The 25,880-nt window shown below is 37.3% G+C and overlaps 1 protein-coding gene across 1 annotated transcript in view; it reads left to right on the forward strand.

The window, feature by feature from the left end:
• PIEZO2 (piezo type mechanosensitive ion channel component 2) overlaps positions 1 to 25,880 on the forward strand; it is a 500,927-nt gene that overhangs the window by 317,907 nt on the left and 157,140 nt on the right. The window lies entirely within an intron of this gene.

Here is a 25,880-nt window from a genome sequence, read left to right on the forward strand (position 1 = left end):
GTTATCTCGATAAAACAGGTAAAAGTTCTGATGTAGGCCAGGGTGGAAGATGTGACAGGAGACTAAAATGCCAATCGTTTTCTTAATTATAATGGAGACACTTGAAACGCTATTAATGGACATTTTGTGTATGTTACGCATTGGGATGAGTAGGTCATTCTTATAAATTGTCTATTCTGATCTTCAACTGGCTTTCGTTCCAACTCCTGAACTTTCCAAGAACATTTGCAGGAGTTAACTGCAGACATTGGACTTGTTCGCCCAAATTCAATTTCTTCATTTGCTGCCTTCTTCACTTTAAGATGTGAAGTTTGAACATGAAAGGGCGGGAAGGAATGAGAGAGATTTTTGGACCATTCTCTGTGAAAGTAGGATTCTCTATAAAATAAATATACAGCGATTTGCCCTATGTTACCCTTTTTAAGTAAATAATGATGATAAGAAAACACATTATGTTTAGTGAAGGAAAAGCTTATGTTTATTTCAGTGTTAAAACAATGTAAAAAAGAAAAAACAAAACCTAAAACTCCAACATCATGAGTTAACTATTCTGTGAAAGATGTTATAAAACAAGCATTAAGAGTACAATCTCATTTATTATATTTACACTCTCTTAATGCTAGTCATAAAAATGTCAATAATATATAGGGAATAATAAAGGCCTCAATGCTGTATGTCTTTCTTCTGATTTGGGGAAGCCAGTGGGTCCTTTAGAAAAATGGAACAATGCAATCAGTTTTTCTGTTAGGTCTGCTGCAGTTTGCTTTATAAGCTGTCTGTCATTCAGGTGATTTAAAGGAACGTGCTTTTCACCCCAGCCCCAGATTGCTGTTACGCCTGCACTTTGTTGGAGTAATCTAAGGTTTCGTTACAAAAAAGACTAAATTGTCTTTAATGGAGACTAGTTGGCAAGAATTTCATCTGAAAGCAGTCCAGTGGGGGGACTAAATGTAAAGCAGGACATTTTCATGGTAAGGAATGAAAATTCGCCCAAAGAAGTTAACACTTTTCCTTTACCTTTTTGTTAAAAGATGGCACTGGCAGATATCTATAGAATTATAGAGTTGGTAGGTGATACAATGATAACCAAACTGTGGGTTTCATTCTGAAAAGATTCTTAGTGATGTGCCTTGTTCTTATGTCTCAAGCAGGGCTCACCTGCGCTTATCTGAAAGATGAAAAATAGAAGCCAGAAGAGAAATCGGCTTTCCACAAATAGGTGCAAAATCAATAGAACCCCTGAGTCCAGTTGGGCAGTTTGCCATAAACTTATGGTCACTTAGGACCACAAGGGGGTGCATTGTGGACCCAGGGTCCCTCAGAAATGGGGTGCCCTACCCAGCCAGGACACCTGGCCTTGTGTGTGGAGTAGCTCCTGCTTCTGCTCAGGGGGACAAGCCTTGACACAGGACGTCTGTCTACCCTAGGGGCCCTAAAACTTCCCAACCTCACTTTCCAGAATTTCAGCCTTGATGAAATGTTGTGGACCAAATTTCTCACCTTTTGCTTATTGAGAGCACCTCCCAGGAAGGCTCTCCTTTCCGTCTTCATGGAAAATCTGCTCTCTTCTCTGTGGGGACTAGACAGTGGCTGACCTGAGAGTGCTGTCGTCTCATTCTATCAGGTTCATACATGCAAGAGCAGCCCCCCTGCATCCACGCTGCAACAGGGCAGGACCTTTCTGCCCCAGTGCTATCCTGGTGATCAAGGACAAAGTGGGGCTCCATTCTCTTATGATAGATATTGAGAGGATTGTGCTAAAGCTTGCAAACTCATTCTCTGGAGTCCAACACCTCGGGATTGAATCTTGGCCCCATTACTTTCTAGACAGAGCATCTGGGCACCACGTTACCTCATGCTCTGTGCTTGGGTTTCCCTAACTACAAAATAGGGACCAGAATAGTGCTTGTCTCCGAGAGGAGTCATGTATTAAATAGGAGAATACTCACCAAATGTTGGGCCCTGTGGGGCGTGTATTTAAAAGCACCTGATTTTATTGTTGTAGACATCATATTAACATACATAAAATAGTTTTCTTATTCAAACTGACTTCCCCATATCTGACAGTGTAGCTTATCTGGCACCTCAGCTGCTGTTCCCTGAGAACACTGAGCTACTCTGCCCCTTGTGCTGTTTCCTTCACGGGAAAGGTCCTACTTCCTCATCCCACTGGCTCCTACTCTTTCCTCCAAACCCAGCACATGCACCTCCTTCTGGAACCTTCCATGTTTCCTTCTGTGAAGCACAGAAGAATTACTCTATGCAAACTTGCTTCCTTGCACTTGCTGCACTGGACCATAGTGATCAGCTGTGACTGTGTCTCCCTGCTAGGGATGGGTTTGCGTGGCCCAGATACCCTCAGGCTCTAACACTGCTGATCACACTGCTTTCAGGAAATCTCTGTTCAGTCTCGTTTCTGCTCTGTCTCCTGTAACCCTTGCATTTCGTTTCCTTGTGCACCAAGAAAAAGTAAAACTTGTTTAGGCTTTTCCTGAACTTGAAGCCACAGATGGGGCCGCCTGCTATGCAATGTATGGGGTAATTATTTCCCAGAGAGGTCACTCTCGGTGTCCGGGCGCCCACAGCAGTCCCACTGTGCTGCTCTGTGGTACCTTGTCCCCAGTTAGTGAATGTCAAGTTCAGCGAGAAACTAAGGAGGCTACAGTACATGTGGTTCCTTACTTGTGGTGTTGGCAAATATTTAGTTTTTGCTTGAGAAAAAAATGATGGCTTTGCTTTTATTTATTTACAAAATTCAAAAGTAGCTTTATCCCTGATGGTTAAAGTTAATTAACATGGTTAATGTAGAAAGTAGCTTTCACTTTTGAAGAAATTAGAGATTTCTATTTCTGTTCATACTCAGTGTTTCTCAGGGACCCAGTTTATCTCTTATTTTTGAGAGACTTCGGTTTATGTTTTTTAATTTCTTTGCTCTTTGTCTTCAAAATGGGAGAGCCGTGGTGAATATTGATGAAGTGATGTGTACAAGGGTCTGCCCAGGCCTGGAAATCAGAAGGCGATTAAGAAATGTTAGTTCTACTTTTCTCTGTAGGTTTTGTGTAGAAGGCATATACAGCATGATTTTTTTTTCCCTCAGTTTTAATGAAAAATATTTGACATACATCACTGTATAAGTTTAAGGCATACAGCATGGTCGTAGGATTTATATATATTATGAAGTGATTACCACAATAGGTTTGATGAACATCGTCTTTTCATGTAGATAAAATAAACAGAAAAGACGGATTGTTATCATACTGTTTTGATGACTATAGATTTATAGTATAGCTTGAAATAAGGAAGTGTGGTGCCTCCTGCTTTGTTCTTCTTCCTCAGGACTTCTTTGGCTATTTGGGGTTTTTTGTGATTCCATATACATTTTAGGAGTGTTTTATCTATTTCTGTAAAAAATTCCATTGGAATCTTGATAGGGATTGCATTAAGTCATAGATGGCTTTCAGTAGTATTGACATTTTAACAATATTCATTCTTCCAATCCATGAATATGGGGTATCTTTCCACTTATTTGTATCTGTTTAGGAATCTTTCATCAATGTCTTATAGCTTTCCTACAAGAGATCTTATACCTCCTTAGTTAAATTTGTTCCTGGTATTTTATTGTTTTTGATGCTATCATAAATGGAAGCAATGTCTTTTTTTTTTTTTTTCCAGAAAACTAGTTGTAGGGGCATCTGAGTGGCTCAGTCATTAAGTGTCTGCCTTCAGCTCAGGTCATGATTCCAGGGTCCTGGGATTGAGCCCTTATTGGGCTCCCTGCTCAGCAGGAAGCCTGCTTCTCCCTCTACCACTTCCTCTGCTTGTGTTCTCTCGCTGTCTCTCTCTGTCAAATAAACTTTTAAAAAAAATTTTTTTAAAAAGAAAGAAAATTAATTGTTAGTGTATAGAAACTTTACTGGCTTTTGTATGTTAATTTGTGTCCTGCAACTTTACTGAATTCATTATTTGTATCTGACAGTTTTTCACTGAGTCTTTAGGATTTGTCTATACTATATCAGTCTTTAGGATTTTCTATGTATATATGGAATTTTATATATATATATTATTTATTTATGTAATTTATTTACTGCATAATATAGTAAATAGAGACAATTTTATTTCTTCCTTACCAATTTTGATATGTTTTATTTCTTTTTCTTGCCCGATTGCTGTAGCTAGGACTTCTAGTACTATGTCAAATAGATGTGGTAAGAGTGGGAAGCTTGTCTTATTTCTGATCTAAGAGGAAAAACTTTCAACTTTTCATCCTGGAGTATGATATTAGATGTGAGCTTTCACATATGACCTATATTATGTTGAAATATGTTCCGTCCATGACTAATTTGTTAAGAGTTTTTCATCATGAATGGGTGTTTAATTTTGTCAAATGCTTTTTCTGTGTCTATTGAGATGATCATGTGGTCATGTGGTTATTTTATTTTTTCATTTTATTAACGTGATGTATCACAATGATTGATTTGAGTATGTTGAACCATCCTTGCATCCCTGGGAGAGATCCCATTTGATCATGGTAAATGATCTTTCAATGCCACTGAATTCAGTTTGCTAGTATTTTATTGAGAATTGTTAAGTCAGTATTCATCAGAGATAATGGCCTATAGTTTCTTTTTCTAGTAGTGTCCTTTTCTGGTTTTGGTAATGTTGGTTTCATAAAATGAATTTCAAAGTATTCCCTCCTCTTTGGTTTTTTTGGAAGAGTTTAAGAAAGATTGGTGTTCATTCTTCTTTAAATGTTTGGTAAAATTCACCAGTGAAGCCCATCTGGTCCTGGACTTTTGTTTGTTGAAAGATTTTTTATTACTGATTGTATTTCCTTATTATGTCTATTCAGATTTTTTAGTTCTTCCTGATTCAATCTTGGTAATTTCTATGTTTCTAACAGTTTTTCCAATTCTTCTAGGTTGTCCAGTTTGTCATTGTGTAGTTATTTATAGTAGCCTCTTACGATTCTTTGATTTCCTATGTTATCTTTTTCATTTATAATTTTGTTGATTTGGGTCCTTACTCTTCTTTCCTTGTTTAGTCTAGCTAAAGGTTTGTAAATTTTGTTCTTTTCAAAGAACCAACGTTCAGTTTGGTTAATCTTTTCTATTGTTTTTAAATTTTTCATTTATTTATGTTCTAATCTTTATTATGTCCTTTCTTCTGCTAGCTTTGAGATACATTTGTTCTTCTATTCCCTGTTCTTTAAGGTGTCAAGTTAGGTTGTTTATTTAGAACCTTTATGCCTTTTAAAGTGTGCATTTATTGCTATGAACTTCCCTCTTAGAACTGTTTTTCCTGCACTCATGTGTTTTGGGATGTTGTATTTCCACTTTCATTTGTTTCAAGAAAGTTTTTTTTATTTCCTCTTTAATTTCTTCTTCATCCATTGGTTGTTCAAGAGAGTGTTGCTTAATTTCCATGTGTTCATGAATTTTCCAATTTTCCTTTTGTTGATTTCTAGTGTTATGCCATTGTGGTCAGAGAAGATACTTGGTATGCTTTCAGTCTTCTTAAATTTTCTAAGACTTGTTTTGTTGCCTAACATATGGTCTGTCCTAGAAAATGTTCCATGTGCACTTCAGAATATTTATTCTGCTTTTGTTGAATGGAATGCTCTGTATATGTCTGTTATGTCCATTTGGTCTACAGTGTTCTTCAAATCTGCTGTTTCCTTATTGATTCTGTGACTGGATGATCTCTCCATTATTGAGAGTGAGATAACAAAATCACCAACTATTATTCTATTACTGTTTCCTTCTCCTTTGAGCTCTGTTACTTTTGCTTTATATATTTAAATGCTCTAAAGTTGGGGTCATAAATATCTACTATTATTATATCCTCTTCTTGATGGATTCACAACTTTATCATTATATAATGACCTTCTTTGTCTCTTTATACCATTTTTTAAAATTTTTTATTGTTATGTTAATCACCATACATTACATCATTAGTTTTTGATGTAGTGTTCCATGATTCATCGTTTGCATACAACACCCAGTGCTCCATGCAGAACATGCCCTCCTTAATACCCATCACCACACTAACCCATCCTCCCACACCCCTCCCCTCTAGAACCCTCAGTTTGGTGTTCAGAGTCCATTGTCTCTGATGGTTCATCTCCCCCACCGATTCCCCATCTTCATTCTTCCCCTCCTGCTATCCTCTTTTTTTTTTTTAACATATATTGCATTATTTGCTTCAGAAGTACAGATCTGTGATTCAACAGTCTTGCAAAATTCACAGCACTCACCATAGCACATACCCTCCCCAATGTCTATCACTCAGCCACCCCATCCCTCCCATCCCCCACCACTCCAGCAACCCTCAGTTTGTTTCCTGAGATTAAGAATTCCTCATATCAGTGAGGTCATATGATACATGTCTTTCTCTGATTGACTTATTTCGCTCAGCATAACACCCTCCAGTTCCATCCACGTCATTGCAAATGGCAAGATCTCAGTCCTTTTGATGGCTGCATAATATTTCATTGTATATATATACCAATCTTCTTTATCCATTCATCTGTCAATGGACATCTTGGCTCTTTCCACAGTTTGGCTATTGTGGACATTGCTGCTATAAACATGGGGGTGCACGTACCCATTTGGATCCCTACATTTGTATCTTTGGGGTAAATACCCAGTAGTGCAATTGCTGGGTCGTATGGTAGCTCTGTTTTCAACTTTCTGAGGAACCTCCATACTGTTTTCCAGAATGGCTGCACCAGCTTGCATTCCCACCAACAATGTAGGAGGGTTCCCCTTTCTCCGCATCCCCACCAACATTTGTCATTTCCTGACTTGTTAATTTTAGCCATTCTGACTGGTGTGAGGTGGTATCTCATTGAGGTTTTGATTTGGATTTCCCTGACGCTGAGCGATGTTGAGCACTTTTTCACGTGTCTGTTGGCCATTTGGATGTCTTCTTTGGAAAAATGTCTATTCATGTCTTCTGCCCATTTCTTAATTGGATCATTTGTTCTTTGGGTGTTGACTTTAAGAAGTTCTTTATAGATTTTGGATACTAGCCCTTTATCTGATATGTGATTTGCAAATATCTTCTCCTATTCTGTCGGTTGTCTTTTGGTTTTGTTGACTGCTTCTTTTGCTGTGCAAAAGCTTTTTATCTTGATGAAGTCCCAATAGTTTATTTTTGCCCTTGCTTCCCTTGCCTTTGGCGATGTTTCTAGGAAGACGTTGCTGCGGATGAGGTCAAAGAGGTTGCTGCCTGTGTTCTCCTTTAGGATTTTGATGGACTCCTGTCTCACACTGAGGTCTTTCAACCATTTTGAGTCTATTTTTCTGTGTGGTGTAAGGAAATGGTTCAGGTTCATTCTTCTGCATGTGGCTATCCAATTTTCCCAACACCATTTGTTGAAGAGACTATCTTTTTGCCATTGGACATTCTTTCCTGCTTTGTCAAAGATTAGTTACCATAGAGTTGAGGGTCCATTTCTGGGCTCTCTATTCTGTTCCATTGATCTATGGGTCTGTTTTTGTGCCAGTACCATACTGTCTTGATGATGACACCTTTGTAATAGAGCTGGAAGTCCAGAATTGTGATGCCACCAGCTTTGCTTTTCTTTTTCAACATTCCTCTGGCTATTCGGGGTCTTTTCTGGTTCCATACAAATTTTAGGATTATTTGTTCCATTTCTTTGAAAAAAGTGGATGGTATTTTGATGGGGATTGCATTGAATGTGTAGATTGCTCTAGGTAGCATGGACATCTTCACAATATTTGTTCTTCCAATCCATGAGCATGGAACGTTTTGCCATTTCTTTTTGTCTTCCTCAATTTCTTTCAAGAGTATTTTATAGTTTTCTGAGTACAGATCCTTTGCCTCTTTGGTTAGATTTATTCCTAGGTGTCTTATGGTTCGGGGTGCAATTGTAAATGGGATCGACTCCTTAATTTCTCTTTCTTCTGACTTGTTGTTGGTGTATAGGAATGCCACTGACTTCTGTGCATTGATTTTATATCCTGCCACTTTACTGAATTCCTCTATGAGTTCTAGCAGTTTTGGGGTGGAGTCTTTTGGGTTTTCCACATAAAGTATCATATCATCTGCAAAGAGTGAGAGTTTGACTTCTTCCTTGCCAATTTGGATGCCTTTGATTTCTTTTTGTTGTCTGATTGCTGTGGCTAGGACTTCTAGTACTATGTTGAATAGCAGGGGTGATAGTGGACATCCCTGCCGCGTTCCTGACCTTAGCGGGAAAGCTCTCAGTTTTTCCCCATTGAGAATGATATTCGCTGTGGGTTTTTCATAGATGGCTTTTATGATATTGAGGTATGTACCCTCTATCCCTATACTCTGAAGAGTTTTGATCAAGAAAGGATGCTGTACTTTGTCAAATGCTTTTTCTGCATCTATGGAGAGGATCATATGATTCTTGATCTTACTTTTGTTAATGTATTGTATCACGTTGATTGATTTGCGGATGTTGAACCAACCTTGCAGCCCAGGGATAAATCTCACTTGGTCGTGGTGAATAATCCTTTTAATGTACTGTTGGATCCTATTGGCTAGTATTTTGGTGAGAATTTTTGCATCCATGTTCATCAAGGATATTGGTCTGTAATTCTCCTTTTTGATGGGGTCTTTGTCTGGTTTGGGGATCAAGGTAATGGTGGCCTCATAAAACGAGTTTGGAAGTTTTCCTTCCATTTTTATTTTTTGGAACAGTTTCAGAATACGTATTAATTCTTCTTGAAATGTTTGGTAGAATTCCCCTGGAAGCCATCTGGCCGTGGGCTTTTGTTTGTTGGGAGATTTTTGATGACTGCTTCAATTTCCTTAGTGGTTATAGGTCTGATTCAGGTTTTCTATTTCTTCCTGGTTCAGTTTTGGTAGTTGATACATCTCTAGGAATGCATCCATTTCTTCCAGGTTATCGAATTTGCTGGCATAGAGTTGCTCATAATATGTTCTTATAATTGTTTGTATTTCTTTGGTGTTGGTTGTGATCGCTCCTCTTTCATTCATGATTTTATTTATTTGGGTCACTTCTCTTTTCTTTTTGATAAGTCTGGCCAGGGGTTTATCAATCTTATTAGTTCTTTCAAAGTACCAGCTCCTAGTTTCGTTGATCTGTTCTACTGTTCTTTTGGTTTCTATTTCCTTGATTTCTGCTCTGATCTTTATTATTTCTCTTCTCCTGCTGGGTTTAGGCTTTATTTGCTGTTCTTTCTCCAACTCCTTTAGGTGTAGGGTTAGGTTGTGTACTTGAGACCTTTCTTGTTTCTTGAGAAAGGCTTGTATTGCTATATACTTTCCTCTTAGGACTGCCTTTGCTGCATCCCAAACATTTTGAACAGTTGTGTTTTCATTTTCATTTGTTTCCATGAAATTTTTTAATTCTTTAAATTCCTGGTTGACCCATTCATACTTCAGCAGGATGCTCTTTAGCCTCCATGTATTTGAATTCTTTCCGACTCTCCTCTTTGATTGAGTTCTACTTCCAAAGCATTGTGGTCTGAAAATAGGCAGGGAATGATCCCAATCTTTTGGTACCCTTTGAGACCTGATTTGTGACCTAGGATGTGATCTATTCTGGAGAATGTTCCATGGGCGCTAGAGAAGAATGTGTATTCCATTGCTTTGGGATGGAATGTTCTGAATATGTCTGTGAAGTCCATTTGGTCCAGTGTGCCATTTAAAGTCTTTATTTCCTTGTTGATCTTTTGCTTAGATCATCTATTTCAGTGAGGGGGGTGTTAAAGTCCCCCACTATTATTGTATTGTTGTCGATGTGTTTCTTTGCTTTTGTTATTAATTGGCTTATATAATTGGCTGCTCCCATGTTAGGGGCATAGATATTTACAATTCTTAGATCTTCTTGTTGGATAGACCCTTTAAGTAGGATATAGTATCCTTCCTCATCTCTTATTACAGTCTTTGGTTTAAAATCTAATTTGTCTGATATAAGGATTGCCACCCCAGCTTTCTTTTGGTGTCCATTAGCATGGTAAATGGTTTTCCACCCCCTCACTTTCAATCTGGGGGTGTCTTTGGGTCTAAAATGAGTCTCTTGCAGACAGCATATGGATGGGTCTTGTTTTTTAATCCAATCTGATAGCCTGTGTCTTTGGATTGGGGCATTTAGCCCATTTACATTCAGGGTAACTATTGAAAGATATGAATTTAGTGCCATTGTATTGCCTGTAAGGTGACTGCCACCATGTTGTTTTCTGGTCTATGTTGCTTTTAGGCTCTCTCTTTGCTTAGAGGAACCCTTTTAATATTTCTTGTAGGGCTGGTTTTATGTTTGCAAATTCCTTTAGTTTTTGTTTGTTATGGAAGCTTTTTATCTCTCCTTCTATTTTCAATGACAGCCTAGCTGGATATAGTATTCTTGGCTGCATATTTTTCTCATTTAGTGCTCTGAATATATCCTGCCAGTCCTTTCTGGCCTGCCAGGTCTCTGTGGATAGGTCTGTTGCCAATCTAATGTTTCTACCATTGTAGGTTACATATCTCTTCTCCCAAGCTACTTTCAGGATTTTCTCTTTGTCTCTGAGACTCATAAGTTTTACTATTAGATGTCGGGGTGTTGACCTATTTTTATTGATTTTGAGTGGGGTTCTCTGTGCCTCCTGGATTTTGATGCCTGTTTCCTTCCCCAAATTAGGGGAAGTTCTCTGCTATAATTTGCGCCAATATACCTTCTGCCCCTCTCTCTCTTTCTTCTTCTTCTGGGATCCCAATTTTTCTAATATTGTTTCATCTTATGGTATCACTTATCTCTCGAATTCTGCCCTCGTGATCCAGTAGTTGTTTATCTCTCTTTTTCTCAGCTTCTTTATTTTCCACCATTTGGCCTTCTATATCACTGTTTCTTCTGCCTCATTTATCCTAGCAGTTAGAGCCTCCATTTTTTATTTCACCTCATTGATAGCCTTTTTGAGTTTGACTTGGTTAGATTTTAGTTCTTTTATTTCTCCAGAAAGGATTTCTCTAATATCTTCCATACTTTTTTCAAGCCCAGCTAGTATCTTTATAATCGTCATTCTGAACTGTAGTTCTGATATCTTACTATTGTCCATATTGATTAGATCCCTTGCAGTCAGTACTGCCTCTTGCTCTTTTTTTTTGAGGTGATTTTTTCCGTCTTGTCGTTTTGTCCAGAGGACAATAGATGAATGAGAGAACAAAATGCTAACAGGGTAACAACGACCCCAGAAAAAACATACACTAAACAAATCAGAAGAGACCTGAAACCGGGGGGAAAGAAAGGGAAAGAAAGAAGAGGAAAAAAAAAAGAAAAAGATTAAAAAAAAAGAATATGATCAAATATGATCAGGCTGGTGCATATCAGTGCCACACACTAGATTTTGGGTGTATTTTGGTCTCTTAGAAGAAAGTGCCTCCCAAAATTTTTAAGAACGAGAAACTTATATATGTACAAAAATAAGGGTTGATATGATGAAGGGATGGAATATGACTGTAAAGATGAAAATTATAAAAAATTTTATAAAAGGAATTGATAAGATAAGAAGTTGTTTGAAAAAAGAAAGAAGAGGATTTAAAAAAATAAAAAGAAAAAAAAGGGAGAGAATGTGATCAGGCAGGAGACTAGAACAAAGCCATACACTAGAGATTTAGGGTATATTTTGATCTGTTAGAAGAAACTGTATCTCAAACTTTTAAAGAGAGAACAACTTATATATATATGCCAAAAATAAGGGTAACTACTCAGAAGGGATAGAATATGACTCTAAAAATGAAAAATAAAAATGTTTTTTTTAAAAAACGGATTGATAAGATGTTGGTTGAAAAAGGGAAAAAGAAAAATTAAAAAAAAAAAGACTGTTAAAAAAAAATTAACTTTGAAAGACTAAAGAATCAGGGGGAAAAAGCCATGAATTCTATGTGCTGTATTCCCCTAGCACTGGAGTTCTTCCGTTCTCATTGATCGGTAAACTTGGTCTTGGCTGGCTGTTCCTGCTGATCTTCTGGGGGAGGGGCCTGTTGCCGTGGTTCCTAAATATCTTTGCAAGAGGCGGAATTGCCCCACCCTTGCTGGGTAGGGCTAAGTAATCTGCTCGGGTTTCCTCTTGGGAGCTTTTGTTACCTGCAGGTTTTCTGTACAGCTTTGGAGGCCGAGAGTGAAAATGGTGGCCTCCCAATCTCCACCCCGGAGGAGCTGAGAACTTGGGGCCCCACTCCTCAGTGCGCCCGCAGAGAAAAGCAGTCAATCACTCCCATCTCCCTGGTATCCGGCCACACTCCGTGCTCACCCGGCCTGTGACCGAGCATTTCTATCTCTGGCACCCAACCCCGTCTGGTCTCCAAACCCAGCAGATCCCTGCGTTGTGCTCCTGTGCCGCTCCTCCTGGGGGAAGAAGGGGAGTCTCCCCGGATCTGCCGCTTGTTGGGTCCCTGCTGGAGAAGCAGGGGCCTGACTGTGCCGCGGATCATGGTTTATGGCAACCCCGAGCTGAGAGCCCACTCCTCTGCTCCGTCTCTGCAGCCAGTTTCCCCGCTCCAATACCTGGGAGCTCTGCCGCACTCAGGCACCCCTGGTCTTTCTGTGACCCCGAGGGTCCTGGGATCACACTGTCCCAGCGAGGGTTCCACCTCCCACTTAGCCACTGGAGCGACGTCCCTCAGTGGAGCCGACTTCTAAAAGTTCTGATTTTGTGCTCTGCTGCTCTATCACTTGCCAGAAGCAGTATTCAGCGGCCCCCTCCCCCGCCGTCTATCCTCCCGAATATCGCCTCGGATTCACTTCTCTGCATGTCCTACCTTCCAGAAAGTGGTCGCTTTTCTGTTCAGAGAGTTGTTGCTATTCTTTTCTTTGATCTCCTGTTGAGTTCGTAGGTGTTCAGAATGGTTTGATCCCTATCCAGCTGAATTCCTGGGACCAGATGAAATCCAGGTCTCCTACTCCTCTGCCATCCTGCTCCGCCCCCCCTCTTTTAACCATTTTTTTAAAAGATTTTATTTATTAATTTGTCAGAGTGAAAGAGAGAGAGAGAGAACGAGAGTGCATAAGCAAGGGGAAGCGGCAGAGAGATATGAAGAAGCAGGCTCCCTGGTGGGCAAGGAGCCCTATGCGGGACTGGATTCCTGGGACCCTGGGCCCATGACCTGACCAAAGGTAGATGCTTAACCCACTGAGCCACCCAGGCATCCCTCTTTTTACCATTTTTAAAGTCTATTTTATCTGATATAAGGTTAGCTATGCTTCCTTTTTGTTGTTGTTTTTGGGTTTTGGTTATCATTTGCTTGAAATGTCTTTTTCCATCCCTTTACTCTCAGTGTGTCCTTAAGGCTAAATGAGTGTCCTGTAGGTAGCACATTGTTGGATCTTGTTTTTAATGTACAGCTATTCTGTGTCTTTCCACTAACATATTTAATCTATTTGTGTTTAAAGTAATTACTGATAGGTAATGACTTACTATTGTCATTTTGTTAATTGTTTTCTGGTTATTTTGTAGAATCATTGTTCCTTATTTCTTATTCTGCTGTCTTTGTGTGTCTATATGTGTGTGTGTGTGTTGATGTCATTTGATATCAGTATGCTTTGACATCTTTATTATGTTCTTTTGTGTAATTACTACAAGGTTTTCCCTTGTGGTTACCATGAGGCTTACATAAAACATCTTAAACTTATGATCTATTTTAAACTGATAACAATTTAACTTCAATAGAATTTTTAAGCTTTACACTTTTACTTCTACTCCCCCTCACACTTTAGGTTATTGCTGTTACAATTTGCATGTTTTTATATTGTGTAACTAATAACAGAATATTATAATTATGGTTACTTTTATTACCTTTTTTAAACTTTTAACCTAGAGATGTAAATGAGTTATGAACCTTAATCCTATACTATAGAGCTATGGCCATATGTTTACCATTACCGGCAAGGTTTATGCTACCTTTTGTTGTTTTATGATGTTAATTAGTGTTCTTGTACTTCCACTCAAGGAACACCCTATAACATTTCTTATAAGGTTGGTCTGGGGATAACGAACTTCCTCACTTTGGTTTATTCAGGAAAGTCTGTATCTCTCCTGCATCTCTGAAGGACAGCTTTGCTAGATAAAAAATTCTTGGTTGACAGTTATTTTCTTTCAGTACTTTGAATATATCATCCCATTCTCTCCTGACCTGAAAAGTTTCTGTTGAGATATCTACCCATAATTTTATGTTACTTCTTTCTTTTCTCTAGCTACTCTTAAAATTCTTTCTCTGTCTTTGACAATTTAATTATAATCTGTCTCAATGTAGTCCTATTCAGATTCAACCTAGTTGGGGTCCTTTAAGCCTCATGGACCTGGATGTCCATTTCTCCAATTTTGGGAAGTTTTCAGCCATTCTAGCTTGAAATATACTTTCTGTCCCCTTTTCCCCCTTTTTTACTTCTGGAATTCCCATAATCTGGATATTGTTTCTTTATTGTATTCCATAATTCCTGTAGACTTTCTTCATTTTTTCATTCTGTTTTTCCTTTTGTTCTTCTTACTGAGTAATTTCCAGTGTCCTATCCTCCAAGTTGCTAATTCTTTCTTCTGCATTGTTGAGCCTACTGTTGAAATTCTTTATTGAGTTATTCAGTTCAATTATTGTGTTTATCAATTCTGGGGTTTCTGTTTCTCTGTTTGTTTGATGGTTGCTATTTCCTTGCTGAACTCATTTTGTTCATGCATTGTTTTCCTAACTTCGTTGAGTTGTCTGTGTTTTCTTGTAGTTCACTAAACTTCCTTAAGAGTATTATTCTGAATTCTTTATCTGACAGTTCACTGATCTCCATTTCATTGTGGTCAGTTATTGGAGTTTCATTAGTTTCCTTTGGTAGTGTCTTATTTAACTCATTTTTCATGATTCTTGATTCCTTATGTTGTTATCTGTGCATTTGAGTGTTGACCTCTTCATCCAGCCTTTAAGAGGTTTGTTTTGGCAGAGAGTGTTCTTCACAAGTCAGCTTAGTTTGGTTTTCTGGATGTGCCTGCTGGTGCTGTCCTTGGGCAAGTGGGACCTGCCATTATGGTCTATTTTTAGGAGAGAAAACTGTTCAAGCTCTGAGGATGAGTATGATTGGTGTGTACCTATGGCAGACAACAGTAAAATAGGATTGTTGACTTGGTTCCCACCTGAGTAAGGCTGTATGATAGGCTCTGCGGTTGCCTGGATTCTCTGGTCAAGCTTACTAGATAGTCAGGACTGCATACTATGTTTAGTAGTAGAAGAGGCCATGAATTAGCTTCCCTATCCTGGCAGGGCAGCAAGTTGGGACTCAGTACCTTTATAGCTCATTGTTTGGGGACCCAAATCAAGCCAGTGTGCCCCGGATTCTCTTGTTAGGTGAAGCCACTAGTTTTGCTCTTTCATTGGGGGAAGCCATGGTCTGTGCTCTGTGTTCAAGTGCCACGTACATAGGGCCATTGAATGGGCTGCACAGCTTCCCATATGCTCTGGTTAGATTCCTTGGTCAGGCAGGGTGAAGACTGTTTAGGGATGAATAGGACTACAAATTAATTCTCTGCTCAAGTGCAGCTAGAAAAGCAGCTCTAAAACTAGTAAAGTTCTTCCTTGTCTTATCTCAAGCTAATCCACACCCTTTGTTCTTTGGTTGAACAGGGCCATGGCCTTTGTTTTGGAAACTATTGGCCTTTCCTGCCCTTAACTGGAGAGTCTCTGGGCATCATAGCTTCCATGAATTGTGGCCAACCTTCTTGGTGAGCTGGGGCTGGAAGACACTCCACAGTTGGTGGGGCAACAACTCGACTCCTTACATGGGCATGGGCAAACTGGGCTCTAGGGCCAGCAAAACTCTTCCTCTGAGGATTCGTATCAGGCAGAGATGTATCCCACTGAGTTCCCTGGTCTGAGTATGCCCCTGACAAGGTTCTGCAAGTGAGCAAAACTGCTGGTTGGAACTGCTACTCATGCATGGCAGGTATTAACTCGATCTGCCAGGCTCTGTGTGCTGGTTGTTGCAAGCTTTTCCCCCCTTTTCTGTCATAGTCTGATTCCCAGTGATTGAGCCCCACAGATTCCCCTGCAATCCCTTTGGCGTGAGATCTGAGTAGGGGCGTGACAATAATACTGTGAGGCATTGGTTGTCCACTCCCTGCCCTTACCAGTTTTTTTTTTTTTTCTTCTCCCTAGAGGAACTGGAGGCTCAGGAGGACTTCTCCATGTGGTACTGCACTGGCCTGGGGGAAGGGCAATGCAGAAAACTGTAGCTACTTCTCTTACCCTTCTAATGCAGCCTGCCTTGGTGTCTGTGGTGCAGGGGTGCTTCAGCCTCACCCCTGTGCTCTAGGATTCTCTCACTGGTGTCTTGTTCTTGAATAGTTATTTGTTCTTCTTATGAGAGAGAGTGACATCAGGAATGACCTATTTGCCATCTTGGTGATATCGTGATTTTTCTCAAATTAAATAAATTATTATATGTGAGGGTTAGTAAATAATAATGTTTTTCTCTATTTGCTGATTTCCAACTTGTATGGCATCTAGTAGTTTAGTAGAATCTATTCTAATGAAGTAACTCTTTTCATCTTCCCATAAAAGTCTCATCACTGTCACTGTATTATTGATAACAAAAAATCAGTCCTGGCTCTGGGAAAATTTAGCAGTATTTATTTCTGTTTCTCAGTGTCCTCCCTATAAAACAAAACACATTCCATAGGCACAACTAAGTTGAAATTATATATATATATACATATATATATATATATCTGAATATGTATAAAATGGGGATAATTAGAATAGTTAAAGTAACTTCTCCATAGGTTTGTCAAGAATATTAAGTGAGGGGCGCCTGGGTGGCTCAGTTGGTTAAGCGACTGCCTTCGGCTCAGGTCATGATCCTGGAGTCCTGGGATCGAGTCCCACATCAGGCTCCCTGCTCAGCAGAGAGTCTGCTTCTCCCTCTGACCCTCCTCCCTCTCATGCTCTCTGTCTCTCATTCTCTCTCTCGCAAATAAATAAAAATCTTTAAAAAAAAAAAAAAGAATATTAAGTGAGATAATATTTGTAAAAAAAATGGCTCCTAGCACATAATAAGAACTGTAAAGAGGTTTTATTAAATAAATTTATTAAATAAGTTGTCTAAAAATAGGGATTCAAGCCTTTGATCAGAACTTCAATAACAATATATAGCTATAATCTTTTATATATTTTATTTGTAAACTTTGAGCTCAAACAACAATTTTGGTTTTAGGCAATATAATTGTAGGTGCTTACTGCATGACTTAGAAATAGCTTTTATTTTTGGTACATGACTTTGTACAAAACACTTCTTTTAGCTTTGCACTTCTTATCTTATTTAATTTGATAATAATCCTAGGAGGGAGGTACTGTTATTTTTACGCATATTTTTTCAAAGACAAAACTGAGACTTAGAGAGGTTGAGTCACACATCAAGGCCACAGGTTTATTAAGGGACAGAGCCAGGATTTTAACCTGATTCTGTCTGACTCTGAAGCTTGTGCCCTATTTGCTGTATTGAGCATCACTACCTTCACAAAATAGCAATGTTTCCACTGGCTTCCTAGAATATTGATGAAGAACCCTTTATACTACCAGGCTCCAAGATGACTTTTGGGTGACCCAGTCTTTGCATTTTCTTGCCCTCTCAGAGGTTTAGGGGTCTGCAGTTTGAGCCCGTATGTGGGACATCAGTAGCCATAACATCATGAGAAAGCCCGTTGGTCTGGACCTAATGGAGGTGGACTGAGCTAGTCCTCCTGGACACATAACATTTACATCTGGGCACGGAGCGGTGCTAGAGGATTTACCTAGCAACTCAAGGGCAGAAACCACATCTAATCTATCATTGCGTTCTCTCAGCCTCTGGAGCCACGCCTAGCATGCCACAGGCTCTAATGAACAGTCGTTAGGTGAAAAAAAATGACTCATTTTACATTTAATCTTTCAAAATATGAAGAAGGGTAAAGGTATAGCTTGCAGTTATTTTTTTTTTCTAAATTTGCTCCAAATGACTGGCATTAATGAACATATTATAAACTATGCCTAGATGGTACATTTAGGTTCTTTCAACTTTAAAGATTAATAGCAAAATAAAGATGGTAGAATTTCTTGTAATAGAAAGATGAACTCTTCCTTCAAGTTATGATAACAGCTTATGAAAAATTAAATCTAAAGTGATCTTTTGAGAAAGAGCATTTTGGAAGAAAAAAGTATTTACTTATTAAGCTTTTTTATTGGAAAGTGTGGCCATCTTGTTTATTGGAGTTAAGATTCTCATCATGGTCTGGGTTTTCATTAATTGCAGCAACATTTCATTAATTTTTTTAGTTTGATTATAAATAAGCTGATTCAACTGACTCTTGAAGTATTTTGAGAATAAATATAATGAGCAATATTGCATCATAACTGCTTGGCTTACTAATGTTCCAAATGTTGCTTATGCCGTAACTTCTGCAGTTGGATCTCCTTTTTAGTTCCAAGCAACTCTGATTCGAGCTTAAAAGATGAGCTCTGAAATGACCCAAAATGCTTTGATTTGCTCCTGAGTTTGTCTATGGAGGCTTTTTACTGAGAAAATTTGGCAAAGGTTTTTATAAACTTGCTAGTTATTTATTATTAGTGAAAGAGTGTGATTGCTTCCTTGAGGTGTTATTGATATGTAATAAATTGCATATATTTAACATGTACAATCAGGTAAGTTTTGACATAAACATACCCATGAAACCATTGCCACAAGCAAGATAATGAACATATCCAACAAACCCACATTTCCTCATACCCTTTGTAATTTTTCTCTCCTACCCTTTATCCTCTTCCCATTCCATCCCCAGATGACCACTGATGTGCTATTTGTAACTACATGAGTTTACATATTCTAGGACTTGTATAAATGGAATCATACAGTATGTGCTGATTATGATTATGATTTGCCTATTGGGTAGGGGGCAAGGAGTAGATCTGGCTTCTTTCACTATGCCTAATTGAAATGTAACCACGTTGTAGTGTGGGGACCTTCAGTTCTATATCCTCATTAATTCAGTGTGGTCAATCTTTTTTTTTTTTATTTTAGGTATTCTAATAAGTGTGTACTGACAATTCATTGTGGGTTTAAATTAATTTTCATTTTCCTAATGACTCAAAAGCCTGAGAATCTTTTCATGAGCTAATTTTACATTCGTCTGATTTTTTGATGAAGTGTGTATTAAAATATTTTACCCATATTTTAAAAACATCAGAACTATTTGTTTTCTTAGAAATGAGTTCTAAGCGTTGTTTAGAAAATCAAGATACAAGTCATTTATTATTTATCACATCTATGTTTTTGAAAATATTTCCCCAGTCTATGAATTTGTAAAAGTAGAGTTTTTACTTTTGGTGAAGTGCACTTTGCTGTTCTTTTATGAATCATGCTTTTGGTGTGTAGTTAAGAAATATTTGCCAGGGGCGCCTGGGTGGCTCAGTTGGTTGAGCGACTGCCTTCGGCTCAGGTCATGATCCTGGAGTCCCTGGATCGAGTCCCACATCGGGCTCCCTGCTCGGCAGGGAGTCTGCTTCTCCCTCTCCCACTCCCCCCGCTTCTGTTCCCTCTCTCGCTGTGTCTTTCTCTGTCAAATAAATAAATAAAATCTTAAAAAAAAAAAAGAAAGAAATATTTGCCAAACCCCAATTCTATATTTTCTTCTAGAAGTTTTATAGGTTTTTTGCCTGTGATTTCAAATAGTTCCATCATCATTTATTGAAATAATTATCCTTTCTACATTGAACTGCCTTTGTGTTTTGTTAAAAATCAAATGTCCATGTATTTGTGGTTACATTTATATATGGACTCTCTTCTGTATCATTGATCTGTCATCCCCCACTGGGGATACATTCAAAGACCTTCAGTGGATGCCTGAAAGTGAGGATAGTACCAAGAACCCTATATATATTATGCTTTTTCCTTACATTCATACCTAAGATAAAGTTTAATTTATAAATTAAGCGCAGTAAGAGACTAACAACAATAATAAAATAGAACAGTTAAAACAACGTACTGTAATAAAAATTACATGAAGGTGGTGTCTGTCTCTCTCAAAATGTCTCACTATACCCACTGTTCTTATTCTTGAGGTGATGTGCGATAATAAATTGCCTCTGTGATGAGATGAAGTGAGGTGAGTGAGGTAGGCTTGTGACATAGTGTTAGGCTACTATTGACCTTCTCGTGATACATCAGAAGGAGGATCATCTGCTTCTGGACCACAGCTGACCACAGGTAACTGACAAACTGCAGAAAGTGAAACAACAGATAAGTGGTGGCTGCTAAGTCTTGAACTTAGGTAGTGTTAGTTCAGTTTTTATTTGTTTGTTTCTTTGTTTAGGCTATTCTAAGACCTCTATGTTCCCATATGAATTTTAAACCAGTTTGTCAATTTCTCCAGCAAAGCCTGCTGGGATTTTGGTTGGGATTGCATTGAATCTGCATAATCTTTTGGGGATGTTATGTCTTCCGATGCATGAGTATGTTATATCTCTTGATTTATTTAGGTCTTTTTAAATTTCTCTCAGCAGTGCTTTTTAATATTTAATTCGCAGGTATTGCACATCTAATGTCAGAGTTCTCCCTTAAGTATTTTGTAATTTTAATATCATTGCCACTGGCAATTTTAATTTTTATTTCTGATTGTTCATTGCTAAAATACAACTGATTTCTATGTATTGATCTTGTATCCTGCCACCTTACTAAGCACATGTATTTGTTCTACAAGATTTTTTCTTACTGATTCCATCAGGTTTTCTACCATGTCATCTATGAGTAAAGATAGTTTACTTTCATCCTTTTTTGTCTGGATACCTTTTATTTCTTTGTCTTGTTTTATCACATGTGCTAACATTCCAGTTCAATGTTGAATTGCAGTGGTGAGAATGGACAGCCTTGTCTTGTTCTCCCTCTTTGGAGGAAAACTTTCAGTCTACCATCATTAAGTATGATGTTGATTGTAGGTTTTTCATAGATGCTTTTTATCATATTGACAAAAATCCCCACCTATTCTTAGTCTTCTGAGAGTTTTTTCCACAATGCATATTAGATTTTGTCAGATGCTTTGCATCTATTGAAATCATCATTTTTTATTTTTATCTAGTCAGTTAATATGGTGAATAGATTTTTTTAATATTAAACCATCCTGATATTCCTAGGATAAATCTCACATGATCAAGCAGCAATATTTTTTGTATGTATTATTGAATTTAATTGATAAAATTTTGTTTAGAATTTTTACATCCATATTTCATTATAGATAATGGCCAGTCATTTTCTTTTATTGGGGTGTGTTTGGTTTGGGTATGGGGTTATGTTTGCCTCACAGAATGACTTAGGATGTATTTCCTGTTTTTCAGTGATCTGGAAGAGTTGGTTTAGAATTCGTATTATTTCTTCTGTAAGTGTTTGGTAGAATTCACTGGTAAAACTATATGGGCTTGAAGTTTCTTTTGTAGGAAAGTCTGTAACCACAAATGTAATTTCTTTAATAGATACAAACTGTTCAGTTTATTTCTTCTGAAATGAGTTTTGGTATTTTGTATCCTTCAGGGAATTTGCCTGTGCATATAAGATGTCAACTTTATTGGCATAAAGTTGTTAATGATATTTATTTTCCTTTGAATAGCTGTAGAATCTGTAGTGGTATTATGTAGTTTATTCCAGAAATTAGCAATTTATGCCTTCTCTCTTTTTCTCCTGGTGAGTCTAGCTAGATGTTATCAATTGTCAGTGTTATCTCAAAGTACTAGCCCTTATTTTTTCCTATTGATGTTCTATTTTCTGTTCATTGATTGCAACTCAGATGTTTCTAGTTTTCTTTATTCTACTTCCTTTTTGTTTAATTGATTTAATTAAATTAAACTTTGGGCTTAGTTGACTTTTTTATTTGTCTTCTCTGTTGCTGTTTCAAAGGTGGAAATTGAGGTTATTAATTTGATATCTTTCTTCTTTTCTAATATAGGTGTTTAGAAAATTTAAATTACATTGAGATCTAAATTTCCACCTAAATACTACTGTAACAACATCCTACAAACTTTGATATAGTATATTTTTTAAAAATTAAGATTTTATTTATTTATGTATTTGAGAGAGAGAGAACACAAGCAGTGAAGAGGGGCAGAGGGAGAGAGAGAAGCAGGCTTCCTGCTGAGCAGGGAGCCTGATACAAGCCTTGATCCCAGGACGCTGGGATCAGGACCTGAGCCAAAAGCAGATACTTCACTGACTGAGCCACCCAGGCACCCCTTAAAAAAAAATTTTTTTTTAGTATAGTTAACACGCAATGTTTATATTAGTTTCAGGTGTACAACATAGTGATTCGACAAGTATATATGTTATACTGTGCTCACCACAAGTGTAGCTACCATGTTTTATTTTTCATTCAGTTCAAAATATTTTTAATTTCCATTTGACTTTCTTCTTTGATCCATCAGCTATTTATATATGTATTTTGTTTCCAAATATTTGGAGATTTTCCAGAGTTGTTTCTCTTTTGATTTTAATTTACTTCCATTGTTGTCAGAGAATATAATTCATTTTCTAACCCAGAATATGGTCCATTTTCATAAATTTTCCACATGGAATTTTAATGAATCCACCCCAAAACTGCTAGAACTCATACAGGAATTCAGTAAAGTGGCAGGATATAAAATCAATGCACAGAAATCAGTGGCATTCCTATACACCAACAACAAGACAGAAGAAAGAGAAATTAAGGAATTTGTCTTTTAAATCATGTAGAAAATTTAAAAGGTGGCATTATAAACCAAAGTTAAAATACCACTAGCTTTTATAATTGTCCATTTATTTACCTTTACTGGAGGTCTTTATTTCTTCTTATGGCTCCAAGTTACTATCTAACATCCTATCATTTCATCCTGCAGGACCCCATTTAGCATTTCTTGCAGGGCAGGCCTACTGGTAATGAACTTTTTCAGTTTTTGTTTATCTTAATTTATCCTTATTTCTCCCTCATTTTTGAAGGATAGTTTTGCCAGATATAGAATTCTTAGTTGACAGTTGTTTTTTTCTAGCATTTTGAATATATCAACCCACTGTCTTCTAGACTCTAAGGCTTCTGATGAGAAATTAGCTGATAATCTTACTGAAGATTGCATGTATGTGATGAATCACTTCTCTCTTGTTGCTTTCAAGATTCTTTCCTTGGCTTTTGACAGTTTTATTATAATTTGTCTCAGTGGACATCTTTTCAAATTTATAAGCTTCTTGAAGATTCATGTCTTTCATTACATTTGGGAAGTTTTTGGCCATTATTTCTTCGGATATTCTCTTTGCCCCTTTCTCTTTCTCTGTTGTGAGTCCCACAATGCATTTGTTGGTCCTCTCCAATGATGTGCTACAGGTTCCTTAGGCTGTATTCATTTCACTTCATTATTTTTTCTTCCTGTTCCTCAGACTCAATAATTTCAATTGTTCTCACTTTAAGTTTACTTAATCTTCTGCCCCTTTAGATCTGCTTTTGGACCCTTCGAGTGTAATTTTCATTTTAGTTATTGTGCTTTTTAGCTTCATAATTTCTTTTTGATTCCTTTTTATAATTTGTCCTTATCAGTATCATTATTTTGTTCATATGTCATTTTCTTGCCTTTGTTCATATCTTTGTTTAGCTCTTTTGACATCTTTAAGATAGTTTTTAAGAAGCCTTCGTCTAGGGGCTCCTGGATGGCTCAGTCAGTTAAGTGGCTGGCTGTCTTCGGCTCAGGTCATGATCCCAGAGTCCTGGGATTGAGCTCCATGTCTGGCTCTCTGCTCAGTAAGGAGTCTGCTTCTCCCTCTCTCTCTGCTCTCCCCTCCCCACCTCATGCTCTCTTTCTCTCTTTCACTCACTCTCTCTCAAATACATAAATTTTTTAAAATCCCTAAAAAAGTAAAAATAAAAAGCCTTTGTCTAGTAAGTCCAATGTCTGTACATCTTCAGGAATGGTTTCTTTCAATTTCTTTTATTCCTTTGAATAGATAATATTTCCCTGTTTCTTTATATGCCTTGTGATATTTTGTTGAAAACTGGGCATTTGAATCTTATAATGTGATAATTCTGGAAATAGTTCCCAGGATTTGCTGTTTTGTTTTGTTTTAAATTGCAGAGTGTCTTGGCTGGGGATCAGCCTGAGGTGAAAACTTAAGGTCTTTCCTGGTCTTTCATGAGTCTGTATCTTTCCCTGTGTGTCTGTGCTAGCTTTCTAAATTCTTCCTTATATATGTTTGGTCTTGAATGCCCCCCCCCAAAAAAACAGATGTGGCTCCTTATATCCCCTGAAAGCTGTTTCACTCAATGGAAACTGAAACAATGGTGGCTAACCTCTCTCCCGCACTTCAGTGACCATAAACAGCAATCTGCAATTAAGATACAAGCTCTGATATTTGGAGAGCAAGATCCTTATTGCCCACTCTGGCCCCAGCAAGCCATACCAGGAATGGAGACCACTATCCCCATTGCTGCCTGTGATGGGGCTGGAACATGAGAGATGTATAACTACTAGGACACAGAAGGCTGAATTTGACCCATATTAAATATGGTTTCCAGCCAAGCATTTCTCTAGAAGTGTCAAGACTTCTAGTAAACTCTAGAGTTCCAAAATAATTACTTCATAAATTTTATGCCAGTACAATCATTGTCTAGATCATGAGACAGATTTCTAGTACTTTCTAGTCAGTTATCTTTCCTGACATGCAATCTCTACCTTTTAATTAGAGGTACTTAAATCATTTACAATTAGTGTGACTATTAACATTTTAACTTGAGATCACCTCGATTTTTTGAATTTTCACATTTATTCTTTTTTCTTCTCTTTCTCTTTTTTGTGTAAATTAAAATTTCTTATGATTTCATTTTATTGCTTTTGTTTTGGTAAATTGGTGGTTGCTTTAAGGCATAATTAATTCAAATTTAAGAGATATTATAATACTATTTCTTGTGTAACATAAGAACTGTTCAATGGTAAACTGCATTTTCTTTCTTCCCAAATTTGTGCTATTGTCATATATTTTACTTTATATATATGATAAATTTATATATAAGTATAAAGTATTATATGTTAAATATAAAACTACACATATATTTTAACATTAAATACAAAAATAATTATATAAATATATAATATATAAATATAATATAAAATATGTATTATAATATATGTAATATATATAAATACATTATATATGTTAAATGTTTTATGTATATATATAATAGCTCCATTCCACACTGTTATATTTGTGGGTCAACCATATTTTAAGTATTTTTAATTAATAAAAAGCATGTATTTACTCATGTATTATAATTTCTGATATTGTTCATTCCTTTATGTCCATATTTTCATCTCATTAGCTTTCTTCTTCATGAAAGAATTACTTTCACATTTTTTGTATCTCAAATCTGTTAATGATAGATATTTTTGCTTGTTGTAGAACTCTAGGGTGAAGTTTTTATTTCTTGAAAGATGTTGTCCCACTATCTTTTAACTTGCACTATATCTAACAAGAAATCTGCAATTCTTAGAATTGTTACTCTGTAACATGTCTTTTTCCTCGGGCTGCTTTTCAGATTTTCTCATAATCATGAGTTTTCAGTATGGTATAATTTTTCTTTATTGTTCTTGTTCTTGAGGTTTATTGAGTATCTTGCAACTCTTCATATATAGTTTTCATCAAATCTGGAAATTTGGGGGTCATTATTTATTCTTTCTCTCTTTTTTTTTATTCTTATGTTAATCCCCATAGATTACATCATTAGTTTTGGATGAAGTGTTCCATGATTCATTGTTTGTGCATAACACCCAGTGCTCCATGCAGAATGTGCCCTCCTCAATACCCACCACCAGGCTAACCCATCCTCCCACCCCCCTCCCCTCTAGAGCCCTGTTTCTTTTTCAGAGTCCATCGTCTCTCA

This window comes from Neomonachus schauinslandi, chromosome 14, assembly GCF_002201575.2.
Source record: "Neomonachus schauinslandi chromosome 14, ASM220157v2, whole genome shotgun sequence".
Taxonomy (NCBI): Eukaryota; Metazoa; Chordata; class Mammalia; order Carnivora; family Phocidae; genus Neomonachus; species Neomonachus schauinslandi.